At 41.8% G+C, this 25,028-nt stretch overlaps 1 protein-coding gene across 1 annotated transcript in view; it reads left to right on the forward strand.

Moving 5' to 3' along the window:
* RAMP3 (receptor activity modifying protein 3) overlaps window positions 1–25,028 on the forward strand; it is a 377,139-nt gene that overhangs the window by 276,049 nt on the left and 76,062 nt on the right. The gene's annotated exons all lie outside the window — the stretch shown is intronic.

Here is a 25,028-nt window from a genome sequence, read left to right on the forward strand (position 1 = left end):
ACCTTGTGGCGATCTTTCTGGGAGAAGCCATCTTTCAAACTCGCAGCGACCACTCTGACATCTGGCAGAAAATATTCACAGTATTTTTGTAAATGTAAATGGACATTGAGATTTGAATGGCAACCTTCATCACAATACAATCTATGCGATACATTTTTTAATAATGTTCATTTGAATGGACAAGGGGTCATAAAGGATTGATTATTATTCTAACAAATAAAAAAGGTGTCTTAAATAGGCTAATATAAAATGCAATGAAAGAGAGGAGGATACATTAATAAATTAGTGTTAAAGTATAATAAAATATCAGTACAAAGTGAATGCATTTCTTAACACTTCTCCAATAAAGTGTGCACAATGGCATATACATTGTTGCATGGAGAGAGATAAAGAGGAAAAAGTACTAACCAACACAGCCTTTAAAGTGACAGTTAGGAGCTGATTGGATGGTTCTTTCTCTCTTTTTAAGCTTTGAAACATACAGTATGTCCCTGTGAGTATACTATACAACAATTACTAGAGAAGTTGTTCCTATCTTTGGCCGGTACTGGTGCTGGAGTAAAGTTTCAAAGGGTAATAACTTTCACATAATGTTTTGTCATTGACTCCTACCCTGTATTATAAACTACTAGTCTTCCCGCAGTCCTGGCCAGTAAGAGGTAGGGAAGCACAGAGGAGCCATGGAGACTTGTAAGAGGTGAGACGTGACATAGAAGGGGTGTTAGAGAGATGGGACATTAGGAGGAAAGTAATACATGAAAGCAAACAAATTGATGACACATTAATGAGATGAAAGGGAAAATACATGAATTACGTGAGCTGGGAAAACAAGGGGAATAGATCAGGGCCATCTTAACAGCATTGTAGGCCATAGGCATAGCAATGCACTTGGGCCCCTATCCACCCATTCACAATCAATGGGGGGAAAAATTACCCATCCTGAGGTCCCGCGCCATGTCTCCACATACTTCTAGACAGTGAATGGCTGTCAGCACTTTGATTGGTGGATAGATCCAGCCATCTTCCAGTCAGCATGCTGTCAGCCATTCACTGTCTGGCTGTAAGCTGGGAGGAAGGTAGAGAATGCTGCACTTTGATTGGTGGAGAGATCTAACCATCCTCCAGTCAGCATGCTGGAAGCTTTTCACTGTTTGGCTGCAGGCTGGAGGGAAGGTATAGTATGCTGTCTGGCTGCTCTGTTTGTGTATAATTCATAATCAGATTGGCTGGGGCAGCATTCTCTACCTCCTAAGTAGGTGCAGAGGCACCAGCCAAGGGGGGTAGATGCCCCCTGCCCCAGCCTCTCCCGGCTTGAATGGCGCCAGAATCGTGGGGCCATGTGCAACTGCCAAGTTTGCCTATACTGTAAGTGAAATGGCCCTGGGGATAGATGTGGCAAATGGTTCAGTGGGAATATGAAATGCGAGACAGACATGGAATGGAAAAAGGGTTTTCCCTAATTCCAAGAATCCATAGCATGGGGCCACAGTATACTGTAGGTAGACATTGGGACAATTTCTTGGCCCCTAATGAAGTGATGCATATTCACAATATTGAAGTTGGATCATATCAAGAAGATGAATGACTGACAATGTAAAAGGAATTTGTAACATTTGCTCTTAACATATAATTCTTATAATTTAGCTGTTTCTTCATCAGACGGCTCTGGTGGCCAGTTTGAGCTCATTTAAGGAGAAGCTGCTATAACTTTATTATTATTCAATAAGAACACAGGTACTGTAGCTGTCACCTGCTGCCTTGGTGGTAATACGATTTGTTCTGCCTGGTGCCAATTTGCACAATGGAACCTCACTGACTTATTTTCCACTTGCATAGCCACACTCATTATTTGTATTTCAATAAAAGGGGAAAGGGGACACATTTTCACTTTGCACCCTTGGAACTAGTTTGTCTGAGTTTGAGAACCACTGGTCTAGATGATCAAGCAGCAAGTAAATAACAGAAAAAGAAAAGAGAACATCAGTTTGTTATTGTCTGCTGAAATGTTGCGACATCTGTGCACTTGCACTTAATATAAACTGGCTTACTATGCAAAAACAAATGAGAATGCACAAATTATTTCATTACCATCAGTTATGATAATGAACTACAGTATGAGTTTACTTTGATTTAAAATTATTAGAAAAAATAGAGACCCTCCAACATGACCATCAGCTACAAAAAGCTGTGCTCCAGGACTTCCCTCTTACTTTATGATTGTCATTACCTTTGTTGAACTAGTTAATTGATAAGAAAGGTGTTTTAGCACAGGTGATTGCAATCATAAATTAAGAGGGAATCTCTGAAGCAGGGCATTGTCTACACCTGATGGTAGGGGTGATGTTGGATGGTCTGTAGTTGGTCAGTGTTGCAGTGTTATTTTGTTTTGTTTTTGGTATAGAAATGAGTGTCATTCATGCAGTCCTGTAGTGCATATAGATGGATGAAACACAGGGCATGCAGACTTTCCACATTTAGGAAGTTCTTCTGGGTAGACCAGAGTTTCAAAAACTCCACCATTACAGTACAGGATTTAGGGGTGTCCAATACTTAAGCACAGATGTCTTAATTTGTACCTCAGTCAATTTGATATCTGAACTCAAGCATGAATATCCTACACCCCCGGACTGTAATGGCAGAGTTTGGGAAACTGTGATGTAGGCAGTCTTAGGGGTATATTCAATTGAAGTCGGATCCATTCCAACATTCATTTGTCGGAATGGATACGACCTGGCCTATTCAATGGACATCTCAATTCGACTTTTACAAAAGTCGAATTGAGATGTGGGGGGGGAGACGGGGGAGAGCCGCGGACAGACGGGGGAGAGCAGCGCTACAGCAGCAGAAGCCACTGCTGTAGTGCTGCTCTCCCCTGTCTGCCCGTGGCTCTCTCCCGTCCCTCCTGTCTCACAGCTGCCGCTCCGTCCCCCGTCACAGCCATCGCTCTGTCCCCCGTCACAGCCGCCGCTCCGTCCCGCTCCCCGTCTCCCCCTTTCTCATAGCCGCCGCTCACGGCAGCGTCCACCCGGCTTCAGCAAGTGAGGTCTCACTTGCTGGAGCCGGGTGGATTCTGCTGTGAGCGGCGGCTGTCCTCCAGCGCTGCTCACCCCGTCCCCGCCTCAGCTCTCCTCCCCTCCTGCTCTAATCCCTCATCTCAGTCCGACATTTTTTTATGTCGGACTGAGATGGTCGAAAAGTGGGCCAAGTTTTGGCCCCGTTGCAGCTATTCCGCCGATCCACATACTTTTCGAAAAGTCAAATTCATCGACTTGTCGAAAATTTTTGGGATATATTGAATAGGTCGAATCACAATTTGACCTTAAAAAGTCAAAAACTGCCGTCTTTTCGACAGACAGCAGTTTTCGACTTCAATTGAATATGCCCCTTAGTGACCATTTGTGTTCTGCAATGGGAATGTGCATGTCATATAAAGTTGCTAATTATCTGTTGCAACCCCCTTCCCCCCTTTTAATTAATTCAAGCTTTCCCATTTCCTTTTAAATATTGCTTATACTAGCTTCGTGTATGTGTTCATTTAGGCATAACACAAAAGTAACCAAGATTTTTTTTCTTTGACACATTCTTTATTTTTTTTTTACTTTGTAAATTTCTATAAAAAAAAAAAATCTAAAACAAAAAAGCATTGTTTCCTTTCGGAAAGATTTATTCAAACATTTTTACAAGCCAGCATTGCCTGAAAGTCTCCATCAGCAATTAATGAGGCTGCTTCTGCAGCTGTGTGCATTGGGGTCATTCCAATGTGAGTGAAGCAACATTTGAAGAGTTATATTTTTTTATCTGTCTCACTACTGTACATTATGTTTATTTCAATATTGGAACTACAGTGTGGCTAAATAAAAATATAAGTAAGTTACAATCATGACCTTTGAAGCCGTGAAATTTTCTTGCATAGCTGTACCTGAAGCACCAAAAGTATGTTTTTTTCCAAATGATGCCATATGAAATATTCTCTGAACTTAAATTAACTGTGTACTTGGTATTAAATAATATTAGCTTGATACTATTTATAATGTTATATAATGTTAAAAAATTACTTTTTATAATAATTTCATATATTTATAAATTAATACTTTTTTTGTTGTGTTTTGCTTTGTAATTGATGCACTAAGATTAGAGATGTGTAGGTCGGTACTTGAGCAATCTGAACCCAAATGAATTTTGTGGTTCCGAGCCAAAACCCAGTCTGGATTTCCTGAGGAGATCCAATCTAAACCGAGTCCTGATTCTGATCTTCCAGTGGTTCGGAATTTAAGATTTGAAATAAAAAAATGTGGCTATTGGATTGCAAAACTTACATGATTTTAGCTGTTTTATCCATTTTCAAGAAATCCAAAACGCAAGATTTGGATTTTAAATCTGAATTCCGAACAAAACACTTGAGGCTGGTTTTGCAAAGCCAAAAGAAACAGCAAAATATGATGATGAAATTAGAACCAAAACCAAAACACGAGGCTCTACACACTTCCCTAACTAAGATCAATGAATGAGTCACTGATGACCAGGATAATCTGATCTAAACTGACCTAGGCCCAAAGAGGCTGAAATAGAACTACAGTATCAGTCTACAGGTGCTTGTTCAGTATGTGATAGAAACCCAGAAGGTTAGGCAGTGACTCACAGGGCTGACATGTAACTTAAGGCACTCATATATCTGCAATGTGTTGTCTCAATTTCCTAAAAAATAAAGTAAAGATCTTGATTCATAGATGCAGACATAGAAACGATAGGCAAATTGGGGATTTACAACATAAAGAATCTCCCCGATTCCCCAATGGATCGCCAATCATCGATGGTTGCTGATCAGTGGATTAGTGGTTCCAGTCAGATCGGGGAAACAGTGACCCGATGTATGGGGGCCTTAACATATTCTAGAAGTATGTTTTCTTTTTTATGAGGATGTTTTGCATATTTGTCCCAGAAAACATAATCTGTAAATTTCCCTATAATTACTTAATCTTGGGAGGCTGCTTCTGTGGCTCCAAACACTGCTAACCAGATTAACCTGTTCTCTCCTGAGGTGAGCAAAGGATGCTGAAACAGATCTTTGTGCAGGTGGTTTTCTTGTCTCAGCAGAATCCCATGTCATGCTTATGAAACCCATATGTATAGGGCTGCTGTGTAAACTGCATCTTTGTAGAACTTTTTCTAATTTTTGAGGGGCTTATGTGAATACAACTACATCTAGAAAAACTCTGATCTGTATAAAATTTGCCCTATTGGTGCAAATTGCGTGCTATGGAAAACATAGTTGGAGCAGAGAAGGGAAAGGTAGAACATGACAGTAACTTTCAAATATATCAAGAGTTTTAACAAGATACAGGCAATGGTGCTGAGAGATGGCAGATGAGGGTACAAAGTACCTGGGCCCAGGTCTGATGAAAGGGCCCAGTGAGGGGCGCAGGTATCCCCCTTACCTGGAAGCGGCAACTGCTTTTTTTCTTCTCGGCCCAGCACACACTACACACTGCTATGTGCTGGGCCTCAGTGTGACCAGGGAAGTGCTTAAAATTAATAATTTTTCTGTATTTTTTTCTGTATTGTAAGGGTGCATGGTCACGCCTCCTGTGATTAGGCCACGCCCCCTGAAAAGTACTTGGGCCCAGCCAGGCTCTCTACTGCCCTCGGTACAGGAGGGAAACATTCTTCAACTGAAGAGAGGTATTAGAACACGAGGACATGCACTGAAACTGGAAGGAGGTGGGTTCAGAGGAAATTCAAGGAGGGGGTCTATTTACTAAGCCTTGGATGGAGATAAGGTACCAGCCTATTGGCTCCTAACTGCCATGTTACAGGCTGTGTTTGAAATGACAGTTAGGAGCCGATTGGCTGGTACTTTATCTCCAATGACTTTATCTCCATCCAAGGCTTAGTAAATAGACCCCCAAATTACTTCACAGAAAGGGTAGTGGATAAGTGTAATAACCTTACATCAGAGGTGGCCAATGCAAAGACAGGAGAGCATTTTGAACATGCTTGGGATAGCCATATGGATATCGTTATAAAGAAGTAAGCAAACTATTTACTAAGCCTTGGATGGAGATAAAGTCATTATAGATAAAGTACCAGCCAATCGGCTCCTGTCATTTTGGTTGGTTGGTTCTTTATCTCTCTCGACTTTATCACTCTCCAAGGTTAAGTGACACAAACAGAGTACTGACTAGAGCTTGTTATATGTCAGATTGTACTGAAACACAATTTCCAATTACAAATGGCCTCAAAGCAAAAGTTCAGTCTTCACTGAGAGGAATTAAATGCAAATATGAAGTCTGGTACGGAAACAATTGTTTTGTATAGTATGTTGTATGAGACTGGTCATGGGCCATATGGTTGTATGGGGATTTCACAGAGCATGCACTATTGTGATATCCTGGGCTGTGAATATATTTTAGAAGTGGGCTGTATAAGGTGGGCTTTGGGCATGGTAGTCATTGGCGGGTGTAGTATGGTATGCCGGCGGCCGGGCTCCCGGCGACCAACATACCGGTGCCGGGAGCCTGACCGCTGGCATACCGACAGCGTGGAGAGCGCAAATGAGCCCCTTGCGGGCTCGCTACACTCGCCACGCTGCGGGCACGGTGGCACGCTACGAGCGCCACGCTATTTTATTATCCCACCAGGGGGGTCATGGACCCCCACGAGGGAGGAAAAGTGTCGGTATGCCGGCTGTCGGGATACCGGCGCCGGTATACTGTGCGCCGGGATCCCGACAGTCGGCATACTGAAGACCTCCCATCATTGGCATATGTGCTGGACATAAACCTGTATTAAGTGCTTAAAAGTTTTGACTGCTCTGCAGATTACTTACTTTTTCACTGTATTATGTAAGTTAATAATTATTATTTCTTACTGTCATGCCTGTTTTCTGGCTTGGTCAGGTTGACAGTAGCTTTATTAAGTCAGTCAGTTTTATAACTGCATGAAATGAGAAGTAATGGTCTCAGATGAGAGGGAGAATTTTAAGTGTTGCATTAATATTAGTGAAGTGGAATTAAGTTTGCAAGCAGTTAAGAGGAGTTAGTTGGGAAATTTAGAAACTTGACAGGTGTGAAAGGTGTATGGCAGCTGTGTATGGACACAGATGTAATGTCTCTTCTAATGGACTTCATGGGCGATGCTTAAAACAATTTAGCAGATTTTTTATTTCTACTAAATCAGTGTTTCTTGGCAAGACAATCAGTTTGCAAAATGTGCAAAAAACAAAAACAAATTGCTATTTTTAAATTCAAATGTCATTAAGGATTTCCATGTATACAGTAGATAAATGTGTCCACATAATTCCAAACAAACGGAGGCAGATCCGCTGATCAGTAGCCGTATCAGTTGCAGGTGTCTAATGGCTGTTGTAAATACAGTCATACTAATCATGATCTTAGACAATTCTGAAGTTTACAGGTACTTTCTTCATTATATGCCTATATTATAGTATGTTGTTTGCATAATTTAATTTTTTGCTAGTTTAGTTCGTACATACACAAAAAAAGAATATGCTTGCTTTATTATAAATTAAAATATTCAAATCAAACATATAACACATTTTTTGTTATTAAAACACATGTTAAAAAATTTCTCTTGTGCTTATAGCCTAGGTGGTGTGTTACAGTACCAATACTTATAAAAAAGATACTGGTACTCACCTAGAATTACACATTGACACAACATTATAGTGGCTTCCATACCCTGGAAAATGTTGAACCATCCAAAGATTAAAACATTCTCATATTTTGAAGACTTGACATATGTTTCGTCTGCAAAAATTCATATACTAAACTTTTAATGTTATGATGTATTAAGGTTTTTAGATGGCTTGAGTGAAAGGGAGAAAGAACATATATAGCAGTAAAAAATATAAAATAGTTCAACCATTGATGGCCTATCATTCTGAGAATTCCTTCCGCTTCCGCTTATATCTCAGTGCCAATCTCTAGTCAATATTCATTCCATCCCATATCTCTGGGTCTCTTGCGTACACGCTTTGTGCTCCTCGGTTCTGATACATTCTATCCTTAATATTTATTTTTATGCATACATTGTTACTATGCAGCAATCAATTAGTAGATACTACATTCTAGCTTTTAAAGTATTATGAATAATACAGCATTTCACATTATACTGCATTAATGTAACATGTAATACCATATCTATATCGATGCCAACAATTAATACAAAATATATATATAATATATAATAAAAAATAAAATAATAATATTAAACATTATACACATGTGCAAAGATATTCATATTTCTAACAACTGCAGGATTGTTATAAACATTCCGATAATGTAATATAGTGTTTATCATACATAAAACATTCTTCTTAATTAGATGTTATTTAACTCCACTATGTCATTTAACCCTTGTGGTTTTAAGGTACATAATCTGAAAATATATATAGTTACTCTGCGCTGAATACCATATGGTCCATAGGATGATTAAAAACACATGCAATGTTATTAATAATTTATTTAATATAATACACTTTGAAACACAAAATATCAACCACAATGAGAAATGCATAAAAGCATATATATAGATATGCATAACCAGATGAAATAAATTATATAGCAGAAATAACTTCCCACATGATATTAACCATTAATTTTTGTACATAATATTCAATCTTAATTGGCAATTTTCACTATTCCTAATAAGAGGTGGATCAAACTAAAATGAATCAGTGCACTGATATAATTCAATAAGGGGTCTCAATTAGCAGCAGTCCCGCAAATAGTGTGGGTTAATTGTCCCCGGAGGTGCTAGTCCCGAGCACTGTAAATATTGTTTTACTAAGTTTGATGATAAATTAGTAATGCAGTAGACCGGTATATATATATATATATTCAAATCGTGAATGGATAACACCAAGCTCACCACCAAGACACACTTGTACAATGTTCAGAAAAAGGGTCAGCAATAGTTGAATTGAAAGGAGCCGGCTGGGAGGCACCGGACGTCTCCGTTCTCCCCAGTGCTTATGCCGCTACCACTTCCAATAGCCGCCCAAAGCCATCTAGCCATGCAGGTGGATTGATGTCCAAATAACGAAGTGTCCCCAGAATGAGACAAGCAGTCACCAGTGCCCTCTGACGCGTTTTGCTCTTACCATAGCTTTGTCGAAAGAGGCGTACTGAAAATCCAGTATGCCTCCTTTTTACACAACTTATTGTACCGATCTCCTCCTCTAGCAGTATGTTCTACTTGTTCAATTCTCTATGATTTTAAAATTATCCAGGGATCCATCTGGACAGTTCAATACATGATTTGACAATCAATGCAATTTATTTCCCTTTGCAATATTTCTTTTATGTTCCATGAACCTAACATGTAAAGTCCTTGATGTGCGTCTGACATATTGCATGCCACAACCACAAACAAGGACATAAACCACATAGGTCGAAGTGCAATTAATGAACTGCTTAATTGTAAATTTTTCTTGAGTTAAAAAATATTTTACAACCAGTACTTTTCTCTCCATATGTTGACAAGGGACACAACGATCCTTTCCATACCTGTAATAACCAATAGGTTTTGCTGGTAACCATGATGTCACACCGATATTCATCTCACATTTTTCCCTATAATGACTTTGGGCCAGCCTTGTTTTCATTTTTCTGGCTTTCCTAAAAGTTACACGTATACCATCTGCTATATATGTTTTTAAATATTCATCTAGTTTTAACAATTCACTATTACATTTTAGAATGTTTTTAATCTCCGGAGAATATGAATTGTATTGGGTAATACAATTAAAAGACCTGTCATATTTGTGATCAGATAATTGCCTATTTTTATCAATCAATAAAGACTCTCTGCATTATCTGAACTTCTTGATATACCTTCTCTACTATTGGTTCAGGGTAGCCTTGTTTGAGAAAAGTTTGATATAATCCCATGGCTTGTCTTTTAAAGGCAATTTCATTAGAACAGTTCCTCTTAATTCGAGTAAACTGTCCTTTAGGGATGTTGTCACGCCATTTTTTAAGATGGTTACTTTGATAATGCAAACATTTATTCTGATCTACATCTTTTATGTATGTTTCTGTAAATAATTGATTAGTTTTAACAGAGAGAGCTATATCCAAATATGTAATATATTCAGTGCTATTTGTGCTTGTAAATTTAAGTCCATATTCATTTACATTTAAACTTTCAAGAAAAGTGTCAAGTGATTGCTTGTCATTATTCCATATAAAAAACAGGTCGTCAGTGAAACGGCAATAGAGGACCAGGCCCACCCCGAGCAAGCTCCCCTACACATTTCCTGCTCATACTGGCCCATGTATAGGTTCGCAAAGCTCGGGGCGAACCTGGTCCCCATCACCGTTCCTCGTACCTGTACATAATATCATGAATTATATGTGAAGTAATTATTAAGTAATATAAATTCTATTGATTCTATCACAAAGTCACGCAATATACCATCCATGGAGTCATCAAGTGACAAATATTGTTTGGCCACTTGTACTCATTGGTCCTGTGGGATATTTGAGTACAATGACTCAACATCACAGGTTACAAGATAGTAACCCTCTCTCCACTTAACATTATTTATCAAATTCAAAAATTGTACAGTATCCTTTATACATGATTTAAGGTTTACAATGTGACTCTGTAAAAAAGAATCCACAAAATGTGATAGATTATCCATTAACGACCCAACACTCGAAATAATAGGTCTGCCGGGAGGGGATGTGAGGGATTTGTGTATTTTTGGCAAATGATAATATGTGGGCACCACGGGGTGAAGTGTGTACAAAAAATTATTAGTGTCTTTGGTATAGCTCCTCCTCCCAAACCTCTTTCCAACATATTCCTCAATTTCAATTGAAACAATTTAGTTGGATTACCATTAATCTCTTTATATGTATCTTTATTCCCCAACTGTATATCTGCTTCCTTAGGGTAGTTACTTAAGTTCTGAATTACTGCCCCCCCCCTTATCTGCCAATTTAATTATGATTTCTTGATTCTTACATAATTTTTTAAGTGATTTTCGTTCACCAAATGTTAAGTTATCCTTCAGATTTATTTTTTTTCTGCTGAATTACACATAATTCTAAATTCATCCAAGGTTTTCTTATAAAAACTCTCAACATAGGGCCCTCTGTGCTGTAGAGGGTATAAGTCAGATTTTCTCCTAAAATTAAGTTTTTGGTTTACATCATAAATCCTCTCATATGTGGTGCCTATAATGTTCTCCTCTATTCCTGTATATAGGGATTCTAACATAGACAATGCAACAGCGTCATTATCATCCAATATAATTGGCAATTCAGTCCTTGTTGTGCTTCCGACATATTGCATGTCACAACCAATACAGGGGACAACATCAAAGGAAATAACAGGACGTAATATATCATAAAAACAAGTATGAGGTACTAGTTATAGAGGATGAAATGGGAGATGAATATTAAAATTCACACTGGAAAGGACCTAGGAACTATAAACCAAGATGGGCGAGTGTCATCGATAGCAATGGATACTCACAAGTAGGAAATTATTTTTTAGAACAACGACCCAGAGCAGCCAGATACGGGGAGATAAGAAAAGAGGCAACAAAAAGAAGGGACCAGGCCGTAGAGGATGTAGAGGAGGATGTAGGAAACAAAGGAAAAATTTTTTGTCTGAAATTAAGTCAAAGGGTATTTTCAATTTGTCCTCAAAAGAGTTGAGTGAGGACGAATTGAAATTACTATCCAAATGGCTTAATTTTGCCCCAGCTAATAAACCAAATATCTTCAATCTTCTTGTGGACTTGAACAAATACGTAAGGACACTTAGTATAAAATGCTATTTTGCTACCAAAACAACCAAAAAATTAGATAATACTGAATTGCCAATTATATTGGATGATAATGATTCTGTTGAATTGTCTATGTTAGAATCCCTAGATACAGGAATATAGGCACCACATATGAGAGGATTTATGATGTAAACCAAAAATTTAATTTTAGGAGAAAATCTGACTTCTACCCCCTACAGCACAGAGGGCCCTATGTTGAGAGTTTTTATAAAAAAAACCTTGGATGAATTTAGAATTATGTGGAATTCAGCAGAAAAAAGAAATCTGAAGGATAACTTAACATTTGGTGAACGAAATGCACTTAAAAAATTATGTAAGAATCGAGAAATCATAATTAAATCAGCAGATGGGGGGGTAGAAATTCAGAACTCAAGTGACTACCTTAAGGAAGCAGATATACAGATGGAGAATAAAGATACATATAAAGGGAGTAATGGTAATCCAACTAAATAATTTCAATTGAAATTGAGGAATATGTTGCAAAGAGGTTTGGCAGGAGGAACTACAATCATATATAAAGGATACTGCACGATTTTTGAATTTGATAAATGATGTTAAGTGGAGAGAGGGTTACTATCTTGTAACCTGTGATGTTGAGTCATTGTACTCAAATATCCCACAGGACCAAGGAGTACAAGTGGCCAAACAATATTTGTCACTCGATGACTCCATGGATGGTATATTGCGTAATTTTGTGATAGAATCAATAGAATTTATATTACAAAATATTTACTTCACATATGATTCAAGATATTATGTACATGTACGAGGAACGGCGATGGGGACCAGGTTCGCGCAGAGCTTTGCGAACCTATACATGGGCCAGTATGAGCAGGAACATGTGTAGGGGAGCATGCTCGGGGTGAGCCTGGTTCTCTATTGCCGTTTCATTGACGACCTGTTTTTTATATGGAATAATGACAATCACTTGACACTTTTCTTGAAAGTTTAAATGTAAATGAATATGGACTTAAAATTACGAGCACATATAGCACTGAATATATTACATATTTGGATATAGCTCTCTCTGTCAAAAATAATCAGTTATTTACAGAAATATACGTAAAACATGTAGATCAGAATACATTTTTGCATTATCAAAGTAACCATCATAAAAAATGGCATGACAACATCCCTAAAGGACAGTTTACTTGAATTAAGAAGAACTGTTCTAATGAAATTGCCTTTAAAAAACAAGACATGGGATTATATCAAACTTTTCTCAAACAAGGCTACCCTGAACCAGTAGTAGAGAAGGTATACCAAGAAGTTCAGATAATGCAAAGAGAGTCTTTATTGATTGATAAAAATAGGCAATTATCTGATCACAAACGTGACAGGACTTTTAATTTTATTACCCAATACAATTCATATGCTCCGGAGATTAAAAACATTCTAAAATGTAATAGTGAATTGTTAAAACTAGATTAATATTTAAAAACATATATAGCGGATGGTATACGTGTAACTTTTAGGAAAGCCAGAAAAATGAATACAAGGCTGGCCCCAAGTCATTATACGGAAGAATGTGAGACGAATATCGGTGTGACATCATGGTTACCAGCAAAACCTATTGGTTATCACAGGTATGGAAAGGATCGTTGTGTCCCTTGTCGACATATGGAGAGAAAAGTACTGGTTGTAAAATAATTTCTAACTCAAGAAAAATTTACAATTAAGCAGTTCATTAATTGCACTTCGACCTATGTGGTTTATGTCCTTGTTTGTGGTTGTGGACTTTACATGTTAGGTTCATGGAACATAGAAGAAATATTGCAAAGGAGAATAAATTACATTGTCACTCATTACTTTCTCCCATGCACGATTACAGGACTTTCTTCGGGCTGCACCCACTCTGTGGAATGCCCTACCACATACAACAAGACTGTCCACTAGTCTTCAAACCTTCAAGCGTTCCCTGAAAACTCACCTATTCAGACAAGCTTATCAAATTCAGTATATTCTCCTGCACCAGACAAACAGTGAATACTAAATATAACGAAAACCAGCTACAATTAATCTAATATGAAAAATTCATATACCTTTTTATTTGGCTGGAGGTGCTCCCGGAATTATGAGACAAACTCATCAACGTATTACTATGTGGGGATTAACCCCGAAGAAAATTCCTTTTTGGAGCACACTTTTAATAATGATTATAATCCATATAATAAAATACTAGGTGCTTCATCGCGCCCTACGGGCGCTCTTCACACCGTCGCAAGGGGCTACGCCTCCTTAACCCTTGCATGCCTTTCTGGGGTTTAATATTTGTATTATATGGAGTATTACCTGCATTCCTTTGTTAGTGGTTAAATATTGCACAATGAAAGGGCGTGCGATGGTGAAGGAGGCGCAGCCCCTTGCAACGGCGTGAACAGCACCTGCAGGGCACGATGTACAGAATGTAGCGGGTGCGGGGGGGACTGCGGATGGTGTCTGTAGATGCTGCGGGTGGAGGGGAGGCAGAAGTGGGGGTGGGGCCCGGATGGGGAAGGTTCGGGAGGTGCTGCGCGTGGGGGAGGGGCAGAGGAGTGGGGGATGCAGATGGGGGAGGGGTCCGGAGGCACCGCAGGTGGGGGAGGGGCCGGGGTGCCAGGGGTGGGAGAGGGGCAGGTGTGGGGATGTTGTGGATGGGTGAAGGGTTCCGGAGGTGCTGTGGGATGGGAAGGGACGGGTGTGCCGGGGGTTGGGTAGGGGACCGCAGGCACCATGGGTAGGGTAGGGGCAGGTACGGGTGTTGCGGCGGATGGGAAAGGAGGTCCGGAGGTGCTGCAGGTGGTGGAGGGGCAGGTGCAGGGGTGCCATTGGTGGGGGAGGGGTGGGTGAGGGGGGGACCGCTGATGGAGGAGGGTGTCTGCAGATGCTGCGGGTGGAGGGGGGCAGGTGTGGGGGGAGACGTATAAGGGGGGTGAATGGTGGAAGGGGCCTGGAGGTGCTGTGGGTGGTGAAGGGGTGGAGGAGTGGGAGCCACGGGTGGTGTAGGGGGTCTGGAGGCACAGCATGTGGGGGAGGGGTGGAGTGCCGCATGTGGTGGAGGGGAAGGTGCGGAGGTGTGGTGCATTGGGGAGAGGTCTGGAGGCGCTGCGGGTACTGTACATGCCATAAAAGGTAGTTGGAGGGTATGCAGTAACAGGGCCAGGACAGGGGTGACAGGGTCAGTACAGGGTTGACGGGGCCAGGACAGGGGTGACGGTGCCAGGATAGGGGTGACGGGGCCAGGACAGGGGTGACGGGGCCAGGACAGGGGTGATGGGGCCAGGACAGGGGTGACAGGGCCAGGACAGAAATGATAGGGACAGGATAGGGGTGACAGGGCCAGGGTAGGGGCGGCAGGACCAGGACAGGGGTGACGGGGCCAGTATAGGGTTCACAGGGCAAGCACAGGGGTGACAGGGCCAGGATAGGGGTAACAGGGCCAGCATAAGGGTGACAGGGCCAGGATAAGGGTGAAAGGGCCAGAATAAGGGTGGCAGGGCAAGGCCAGGGACATGACAGAACACAGGGCACGGGAGAGATTGGTATTAGGGACAAAACAGTGGTGACAGACAGATGTGTCTTACCGGAGTCACTGCTGCTGGCTGCTGCTGTTCCATTCCAACCTGTTGGGATCTGCTGCTGCTGGAGACTTGGCATGGCTGACTCTCTCAGGCTGGAGTCCTGCTTTCTCTGCCAGTCCGCATCCCTCCCCCCCCTCCTCAGTCACACACCGCAGACCTCACGCAGCTGCCGGGCACTGTGGTAAGGTGAGACTGGAAATGACTGGTTAGCCCCCAGGAGATGCTGCGGCTGGAGGGAGGAGGGGGACATAGCATGCACGTGGCGCGGACCTCACGGCTTCCGGGCACTGTGGTAAGGGGAGACTGGGAGTGACTGGTTAGCTCCCAGGAGACGCTGCGGCTGGAGGGAGGAGTGGGTCAGAGCCTGCAAGCAGCTCGGATTTCTGCAGCGCTACCCGCCAGCTAAAGTGTGTGAATGAGCTGGGCGCACTCCACTGCGGGTGGCAGCGCTGCAGCTAGCGGTGGGGTTGCCGGGGCTGGAGATAACAGAGGCAGTATGGAACCTGCACAGCGGCAGGTGCCTCACTGAACTGCAGCTAAGAAGCGTGGAGTGTGTCAGAAAGTGACGCTCCTCCGCACCAGAGAGACCCTGCTGAGTATGCCGATGTGGGGGGTCAAGCACACAGTGAGCCGGTGCCCGTCTGTCTGTAAATCCGGAGAGTGGGGAAGAGTGCCGGGCCGTGCGCTAGCCGCAGCCAGCGGTCCGGTAACGGGTGATTTTGCATTAGAACTTCTAACCCAAACAAATGATTCCCTCTCTAGTAAAAATGCTCCCCTGATAGAACGAAATATGATTAGGGGTTTTTTGGTCTCCAAAAAAATGTGAATTCATGCTGTCTATGGATATGATGTCTGATGCCTATAAATATATGATATATAATATCTCTAATTAAATTTGGTTTAGAGATTATATCACATCTCATAACCGTATATAGGAGTAATATGGCAGACACAGAATTTAATTGAGTATCATATGCACACAATTAGGGGAAGATACATTATATTATACTTTGAAATCTCCAGATTTTTTTTTAAAAGGTACGAAGGGGCATTTATTCATAACAAATTAAGTAGTAAGATTTTTCTGCACGTTATAAATTTTGTTTTCTGGTTTTTTGCTTTTTGGTTTTTGTCTCGTTCCCCCTTCTTTATATTAATTGGGTAAGGAATAAAAGTTAAGTTTTAAATTACACATCATATCTTATTATATGGATTATAATCATTATTAAAAGTGTGCTCCAAAAAGGAATTTTCTTCGGGGTTAATCCCCACATAGTAATAAGCTTATCAAATTCCAGAACCGCTCACATTACCTTCATAGCTTTCCTATCCAATTATATCCCCACAGTACAGTCCACACATATCCTCACATATTTTCTGTCTTCACTCTCCTTTCCCCTGAACCTGGTTCATCACTGCTGTGATGTAAAATCATGCAACCCACCAAGAACCTTTACAATCTGGTGAACAACTATGCAATAGATTGCACCTATCCTTGTGTATCAATGCCTATTTCCCCATAGATTGTAAGCTTGAGAGCAGGGCCCTCCTCCCTCTATGACTGTTTGTTTTTACCCAGTTTTGTCTTCTAATTGTATCCACTTGTAAAGCGCAACGGAATTTGCTGCGCTATATAAGAAACTCTTAATAGATAAATAATAATAAATTGTTTGTCAAATCATGTATTGAACTGTCCAGAGGGATCCCTGGATAATATTAAAATCATAGGGATTGAACAAGTAGAACATACTGCTAGAGGAGGAGATCGGTACAATAAATTGTGTAAAAAGGAGGCGTACTGGATCTTCAGATTATGTACCTTAAAACCTCAAGGGTTAAATGATACGGTGGAGTTAAATAACATCTAATTAAGAAGAATGTTTTATGTATAATAAACACTATATTATATTATCGGGCTGTTTATGACAATCCTGCAGTTGTTAGAAATATTATTATCTTTGCACATGTGTATAATGTTTAATATTATTATTTTATTTTTTATTATATATTATATATATTTTATATTAATTGTTGGCACCGATATAGATATGGTATTACAAGTTACATTAATGCAGTATAATGTGAAATGCTGTATTATTCATAATACATTAAAAGCTAGAATGTAGTATCTACTAATTTATTGCAGCATAGTAACAATGTATGCATAAAAATAAATATTAAGGATAGAATGTATCAGAACCGAGGAGCACAAAGCGCGTGCGCAAGAGACCCAGAGACATGCGATGGAATGAATATTGACTAGAGATGGGCACTGAGATGTAAGCGGAAGCGGAAGTGCTTCAATACAGTGACCCACATAGTGGAACGCACCAAGTGCGCATGTGCAGCAAGAAGCGCTACAGAAAGTCGATGTACGATACCTGGCTTTAAAAGGAGACTGATTATCAGGTGCCAACATCCTTCTCATGAAGCCGCTCATGTTCTAAAGGCGGAGAAACGCGTAAAGCACGAGGAGTGTGACCCGCGGCTGGCGGCACGATTGAACGTCTTTGCACAGGCGGCGTGAGTACCGGAGGCTTACCAAGTGGGTGAGACGTCACCCGGACCAAATAACTGTACACTGGTCTGCTACACGCTGAGTCGTGCACTACATAACACAAACGTGGCCACGCAAGTATACCATGCACATGGACTATGCACTAATTGAATGAACAGTGTCTGTGAGCTTGCAAGTGTTCATACTAACATCAGCATAAAATACGCTGGATACTATTGCATTGTGATGACATGCTTTCTAACCTGATCTTGTTGGAGTAACGGGATATAATTCATTACCACCACTAACCCATTAACGATTGTGCTCTATGTTGGATGAATGGACTATAAGCTTAATATCATTGCAAATACTAATAAATGGACTCTAGCATAATACCATTACCAATATATTGCAACTAACATCAATTGCATAATAGAAGTGATATTGATATTAACCACCATAGTGATATATATAATTTTAATTTGATCACCGGCCGTGTGTTGTATGTAATGTATGTAATAAATGTTTTAAATATAATTAATTGAGTCAGGCAGCACTTCATTATTCTTTTTATTTATCTGGTGTGTATAATAAGAGGTACAGTGACCTCTGTGAATGAAGCAGCAGCTTTGACCATATACAGCTGCAGAAGTGTGCATTGTCTGCGCCTGAGGATTGTACTAGTTTATTCTGAGAATTTGGTGGAAGATGATATCACTTCACAAATGACAATAGGCTTTGTAACGGAAATTAGAGGGTTGTGCGGTGACGGACTTACATTTTTGGGGCAAGGGAAGCTTAAACTGTTATGGAGGCCCCTTTGCAACCAACAATAGGACAACATCCAACTAGCGGCCTAATTAAGACCTGATCGCAGCTGCAAATTTGTTAGCAAATGGGCAAATCCATTTGCACTGCAGTGGGGCAGATATAACATGTGAAGAGAGAGTTAGATTTGGGTGATGTGTGTTTAAACTGAAATCTAAATTACAGTGTAAAAATAAAGCAGCCAGTATTTACCCTGCACAGAAACAAAATAACCCACCCAAATCTAACTCTTTCTGCACACGTTATATCTGCCCAGCCTGCAGTGCACGTGGGTTTGCCCATTTGCTAACAAATTTGCTGCTGCAATCAGGTCTGAATTAGGCCCTAGTTCTAAAGGAATTTACTGCTCTTGCAAGCACAGCAAACACTGCTCAGCGCCAGCAAAATTACCTTATTAGATGCCTCCTCATCCTGGGCTCCTTCTCACCTTTCATTGCTCCCAGACTCCTTCCAAGGACAGGGACCTCTCAGGCTCCGTCACTCCTGGGAATATCACAAAGAGAAGTTCTGCAGGATGTCGGGAATTGTAGTTTAAAAGGGATACACGTTTCATGCTATTTATAGAGTACAAACCACAGAGCTAGACTGCAACTCCCAGCAGCTCCCGCGGTACTAAGCTGTAATAGCAGCTATGCTATACTAGAAGCCTGGTTGTCATAGTGTTATTGGTGATGAGCCATAACCATAAAGTACATAACAATAAGAGGTGAAAATCTAATTTTTGGTGTTAAAATGCACAAGCGAGACGAGTGATGATTTTATCACTAAAACAACCTTTTAATAACACACACTTAAAAAAAACTCTATTGATTTTGGGGCCCTGAAGCTTAAGCTTCATTTGTTTCACATTAGATCCGCCCCTGGGGTTGTGCCTTAGCATATGAGGAGTTCTGTGCATTGTGTAATGGAAATTTTAGGGGCTTCTGCCCTTTGTAATGTATATCTGAGAGAGACTGCATTCTACAGTATAATAGATAAAAAAGGGGAACTACTAATTATATAAGATGCATTAGATCAGTGGTCACCAACCTTAATTGGAGTGTGAGCTACTTTTGGAAAATAAAACCTCTGAAGGAGCTACCGCCTCCCCCCAATGCGCGTGCGTTCCAGCGAAAGTGGGTGTGGCCTCACAACTACAAGTAATGCCCCCCCCCCCCGCGTAGTGCCAGATACACAAATAATGCCCCTCAGCAATACCAGATACACAAATAATGCCCCTCAGCAATGCCAGATACACAAATAATGCCCCTCAGCAGTGCCAGATATTCAAATAATGCCTCCCAGCAGTGCCAGATACACAAATAATGCCCCCCAGCAGTGCCAGATGCAATACCCCCACCAGTGCCAGATACAATTCCCCCTGCAGTGTCATTTTAAATGCCCCCCGCAGCACCAGATAAAATGCCCCCCCCCCCCCCCCGCAGTGTCCGATACAGTGCCCCACACAGTGCTAACCCTTGCTGGCTTCTTCTACTGCTGCCGGTGCTGCGCCTCCTGTATGAGGCACAGAAGGGGAGGAGAGTGCAGCACGCGCCTCTCCTGTGAACTCCAGAGAGCGGCTGTGGTGAGGGTGAGAGAGTCTCCGGCAGCGGCGGGCATTTAAAATATGGTGCCGGTAAGTGAGCCAATCAAAACTCGCAGTCCAGCAGCCAATCAGGTGCCGCCACTGCTGATCCACGAGCTCTGATTGGCTGATGGCCAGCACCATATTAAAAATGAAGGGAGGAGGAGTGCCAGTGACTGCCCAAGCCTGTGCACTCTGTGAGCTACCGAAAATACTACGGCGAGCTACCGGTAGCTCGCGAGCTATGGGTTGGAGATCACTGCATTAGATGGTAGCTCATTGTATATATACAGCAGGGATGTATTTTCAAAAGAAACTGGTCAGATTGGTTTATATTTTATTTGATTAAAGCCCATACCAGACAAAATAAACTACTGTATGATATGAACACTTCAAGTCCTCCATAATTATAATTTTCCAGAAATAACTTCTCTCTAGAAGCAGATCCCATCTGCAATCTCTGCCCTGTGCTCCATCATGTCTACAAAATACATGCGTGGAGGAATTCATTTACAGTATACAGGTTGAGTATCCCTTATCCAAAATGCTTGGGACCAGAAGTATTTTGGATATCGTATTTTTCCGTATTTTGGAATAATCGCATACCATAATGAGATATCATTGCGGTGGGACCCAAGTCTAAGCACAGAATGCATTTATGTTTCATATACACCTTATACACACAGCCTGAAGGTCATTTTAGCCAATATTTTTTTATAACTTTTTGCATTAAACAAGGTGTGTGTACATTCACACAATTCATTTATGTTTCATATACACATTATACACACAGCCTGAAGGTCATTAATACAATATTTTTAATAACTTTGTGTAGCAAACAAAGTTTGTGTACATTGAGCATCAGAAAACAAAGGATTCACTATCTCACTCTCACTCAAAAAATTCTGTGTTTCGGAATATTACGTATTTCGGAATATTTGGATATGAGATACACAACCTGTAATAATAATTTATTTTAAAAGTTGAGTTATATAGGTAAATATTATATGAGACAAGACAAATTACTGAATTACCTTGCTACAGTGTCATAGCAGTACTGAACTGCAAAAAACACTCAGCTAGTATCACACAGACATCCCATAGTTTTAAATGAGTATTGTTTTTTCTTCAGTGTAGGCCGATGTATTGTTTCAGGCTCTGAACTAAGCTAGCACAGCTGGATATGATTAGTGTCTTATGCTCTCTCTGTATGTGTGTGATAACAATGTAATGTAAAGCAATTTTCCAGATTTTTTTTTTTTAAATCAAATAAAATACACCACAAAGAAACTCACAAAATTAATTACTCAGACGTAAAGGCGACTTTTTGGAAGAAATATTTATCAATACATATCAACATAATGTATTTTTTTAATTCAATACACATAAAAAATTTCAGCTATGTTATTCACACTGTTACACACAATAACAGTCATCTGAGATTTCATGTTTCTTCTACATTTTTATAATACAAATAAGTTACTTGCCCAGGGCTGGTGGGTATTCGTTTGGCAGGTCTACCCTACTTAGGTCGACACACTATTGGTCGACATTGACATGGTTGACATGGTCAAATTGTTGCCACATGAAAATAGTCGACAAAGTACAGGTCGACACATAAAAAGGTCAACATGGCTTAATAAAAAAAATAGATTTTGAACTTTTATATACCATCCACGTGGACTACGATTGGGAATAGTAACCTTTGCCGAGTGCAGTGGTAGCAGAGCGAGGCACCTTGCCCGCACATGAGCCATGCAAGGGGACGTGGTACACTAATTGGGGTTCCAGATCATGTTACGGGGAAAATGACACCAAAAACAGTTCAAAAATTCATGTCGACATTTTCATGTGTCGATCTGCCCCATGTCGACCATTTTCATGTGGCGACCATGTCAATGTCGACCAATAGTGGTCGACCTAATTACTTTCGACCTTAACATGGTCGACCATTCATACCAGAACCGGGCTAGTGCAAGGTCTTTCTGCACCCTAGGCAAAACTTTAACCTACCATCCCCTAACCTGCAAACACCCCCACATCATCAACACCACCACCTCCCGGAGGGGAGATACAGGTGGCCACTAAGTGGGATGGGGTGAATTGCATCATTAAACATACACATGGAGCCATGCTCATTGAGCGTGGCTACATCGCAGGCGGGGGCGGCCAGCGTGCCTGGGCGCGCCTGCTTCCAGGCAAGCCAGCTCCCAGGCAAGCAACAGCAACGATTAGCGTGGCTCCATCTGTATACAGAGAAAAGGGACAAAATTCAAGGACTTTTAGAGGGTATCCAATTATATCAGATCCGTTTTCGTCGGGTGAAAGCAGACGGATATCGCGATTAATGACCGATAGTCATTATCACTGTATCCAATTAGGGTCTGTTTTCATATGCCGAAAACGGATCTGCATTCCCATTGGGGATAAGTCCCTGATCCCATGTGTTATCATGGCTCCAGCAGCCGTTTATCACAAATGATGAATTTGAGTGCCTCAGATACCACATAATCTGCAATAAGTGGCAGCATCGAGCGCCGCATTGGGGCTAATACGATTGCCCTCGGAAACGCTCCTTAAAGTGATAAAGTATATTGTAAACAAAGTCACAAAATTATTCTTTATGCCAGTTATGAATCGTATAGGACACTACGGCCAATTTCCCTTTTATGCTGAGTGCCGGGATAATATCAGATGTAGCCACGCTCATCGTTGCTGTTGCTGCGTCATACAGGCATCACAAATAGCGCAGGTAGGCGAAGTAAGGCGTGAAGAGGCACTAGAGGATCCACAGCATGCAATTCAGAGTTTCTCCACTGGGTGGCGATTGTTCCACTAATGAAAACTACAGTACAGTGCTGAATAGCAGCGGATGTATATGACACAACAGAATACTGAACAATGTAGCAAGCCCTGACAAGTGAGCAAGTGCACATTAAGTAGTTCTGTTTTAATACATTGATACTGCAGCACATATACAATCAGTTACTCAGACATGCGGGGGAATGCCCAGCACAGGGCTAGTCCGCCCCGCATAGTCAGGCCCTGCCCCCCACACGGGTTTGAAACCATCGCACGGCAACAATGCTTTTGCACCCGCCGAGTAGCTTCCTGCCTGCGCTGACTAGCTGTGCTGGCAGGAAGCTACCCGCCGCATCCTGGGTCACAGTGGCTGTGTGTGACATAACGCAGCCACCACGGCCCGCCCCACAATGATCCGGACACGCCTGCATTGTCTGGATCGTGCCCCGCCAACGGTGTTCTAATGGCGTTTACTCCCCATCTCACCCCATGACTGCCTCTACCTGTCAATCAGGCAGAGGCGAACACAGCCCTGAAATGCTTTTAGCATCTCACTGTGCCTCCCATGGTGCACGAGCGCACTCCCCAGAGGGCTTCAGACTGCATTAGGCACTGAGTATGAAATCACCAGAACGGCAGCCACCCAGTGACAACATGCCTTACAACTGAAAGTTTTCATGGTGTGCTGTATAAATTTAGCCCTACATTAAGTAGAAATTTGAACACAGAAAAAGATTTGCTCAGCATCTCCAGTGCATACAAAGAATAGCACAGTTCAGAGTTCTACACAGCTCTCAAAAAGAAAAAAAATCATTACAATCAGCAATAGAGTTGGGATACACAGCACTATAAAAAAAGTGACAATGAGCAACATCACTATGTCACTGCAGGTGCCACTCACTTGTCTCCATAGCTCTCCCGGCTTAGTGGTACCACAAATTCCAGCAAAAGATACACATGTATTGTGTATCTGTGTAAAAATTAGCATCCACAGTTTTTTTCTAATTTTTCCAAAACAAATTCTGTCATACTATGTATACAGACTCAGACATGTGCACAGATATACCGTCAATATTAGAAGGAAAAAAAATGGTGCTACTTTCTGCAGCGGGGTACACTGGTATTCCACAGGGAATTACATCGGGGTGTAGAGTTGGATCTTGATCCGAGGCACCAACAGGCTAAAGCTTTGACTGTTCCCAGGATGCACTGTACCACCTCCTCTACAGCCCCGCCTCCAGGCACTGGAGCTCAGTTTGTAAGTTGGTGCCTGCAGTGCAGGCAGCTAACAGGGAGGGTTGCGCTAGGCAGCCCTAATAAGAGCTTTTCTTGAAAAAAAAAAAGAATTCAAGGGCCACAGCATAGGCATTAGATGCTATATGTCATACTGACATATCGTGCTGTGACTCCATCACCTCCCCCAGCAGCGCTGTATACTCCCGCGCCCTGGTTGCCGGGTACTTACAGCGGAGGCGTTCCGGTCTTCTCAGGCACACACACACACACACACACACACTAGGGAGGAGTTAAGAGGGCCCACCAGGCGGGACCCACCAAAATCTCGATCCGGTCACGGTCCCCGGAGACGGATCGCGCCTCTGGCGTGGACACTGTGGCCATGCGGGGACCCCACTATATCCACCAGGGCAAGGAGCACAGGTCAGATTTACTAAAATCCGTTTCATATAGGCTCCGTAGTACCCGGTGGTGAAGTCCAGCAGAGGGGATAAGGCGCTGACCTATAGCCCCTACCCCAGCCCCAGGCGCCATCTACAGCAAATGTTCCTGCCCTGGAGCTGCATCTCTCTCTCTCCCTCACTTCCTGTCAGCATTTGGGCGCCATTACACAGAACTGCGCTGATTCTGGGACAGCTGGGCACTGTCTCCTCTGTAAAGCCGCCTGTATCATCAGCGCTGTGCATTTACAGGGCACTTAAGTATTCTACACGTCATTAA

This window comes from Pseudophryne corroboree, chromosome 5 (assembly GCF_028390025.1).
Source record: "Pseudophryne corroboree isolate aPseCor3 chromosome 5, aPseCor3.hap2, whole genome shotgun sequence".
Classification (NCBI taxonomy): Eukaryota; Metazoa; Chordata; class Amphibia; order Anura; family Myobatrachidae; genus Pseudophryne; species Pseudophryne corroboree.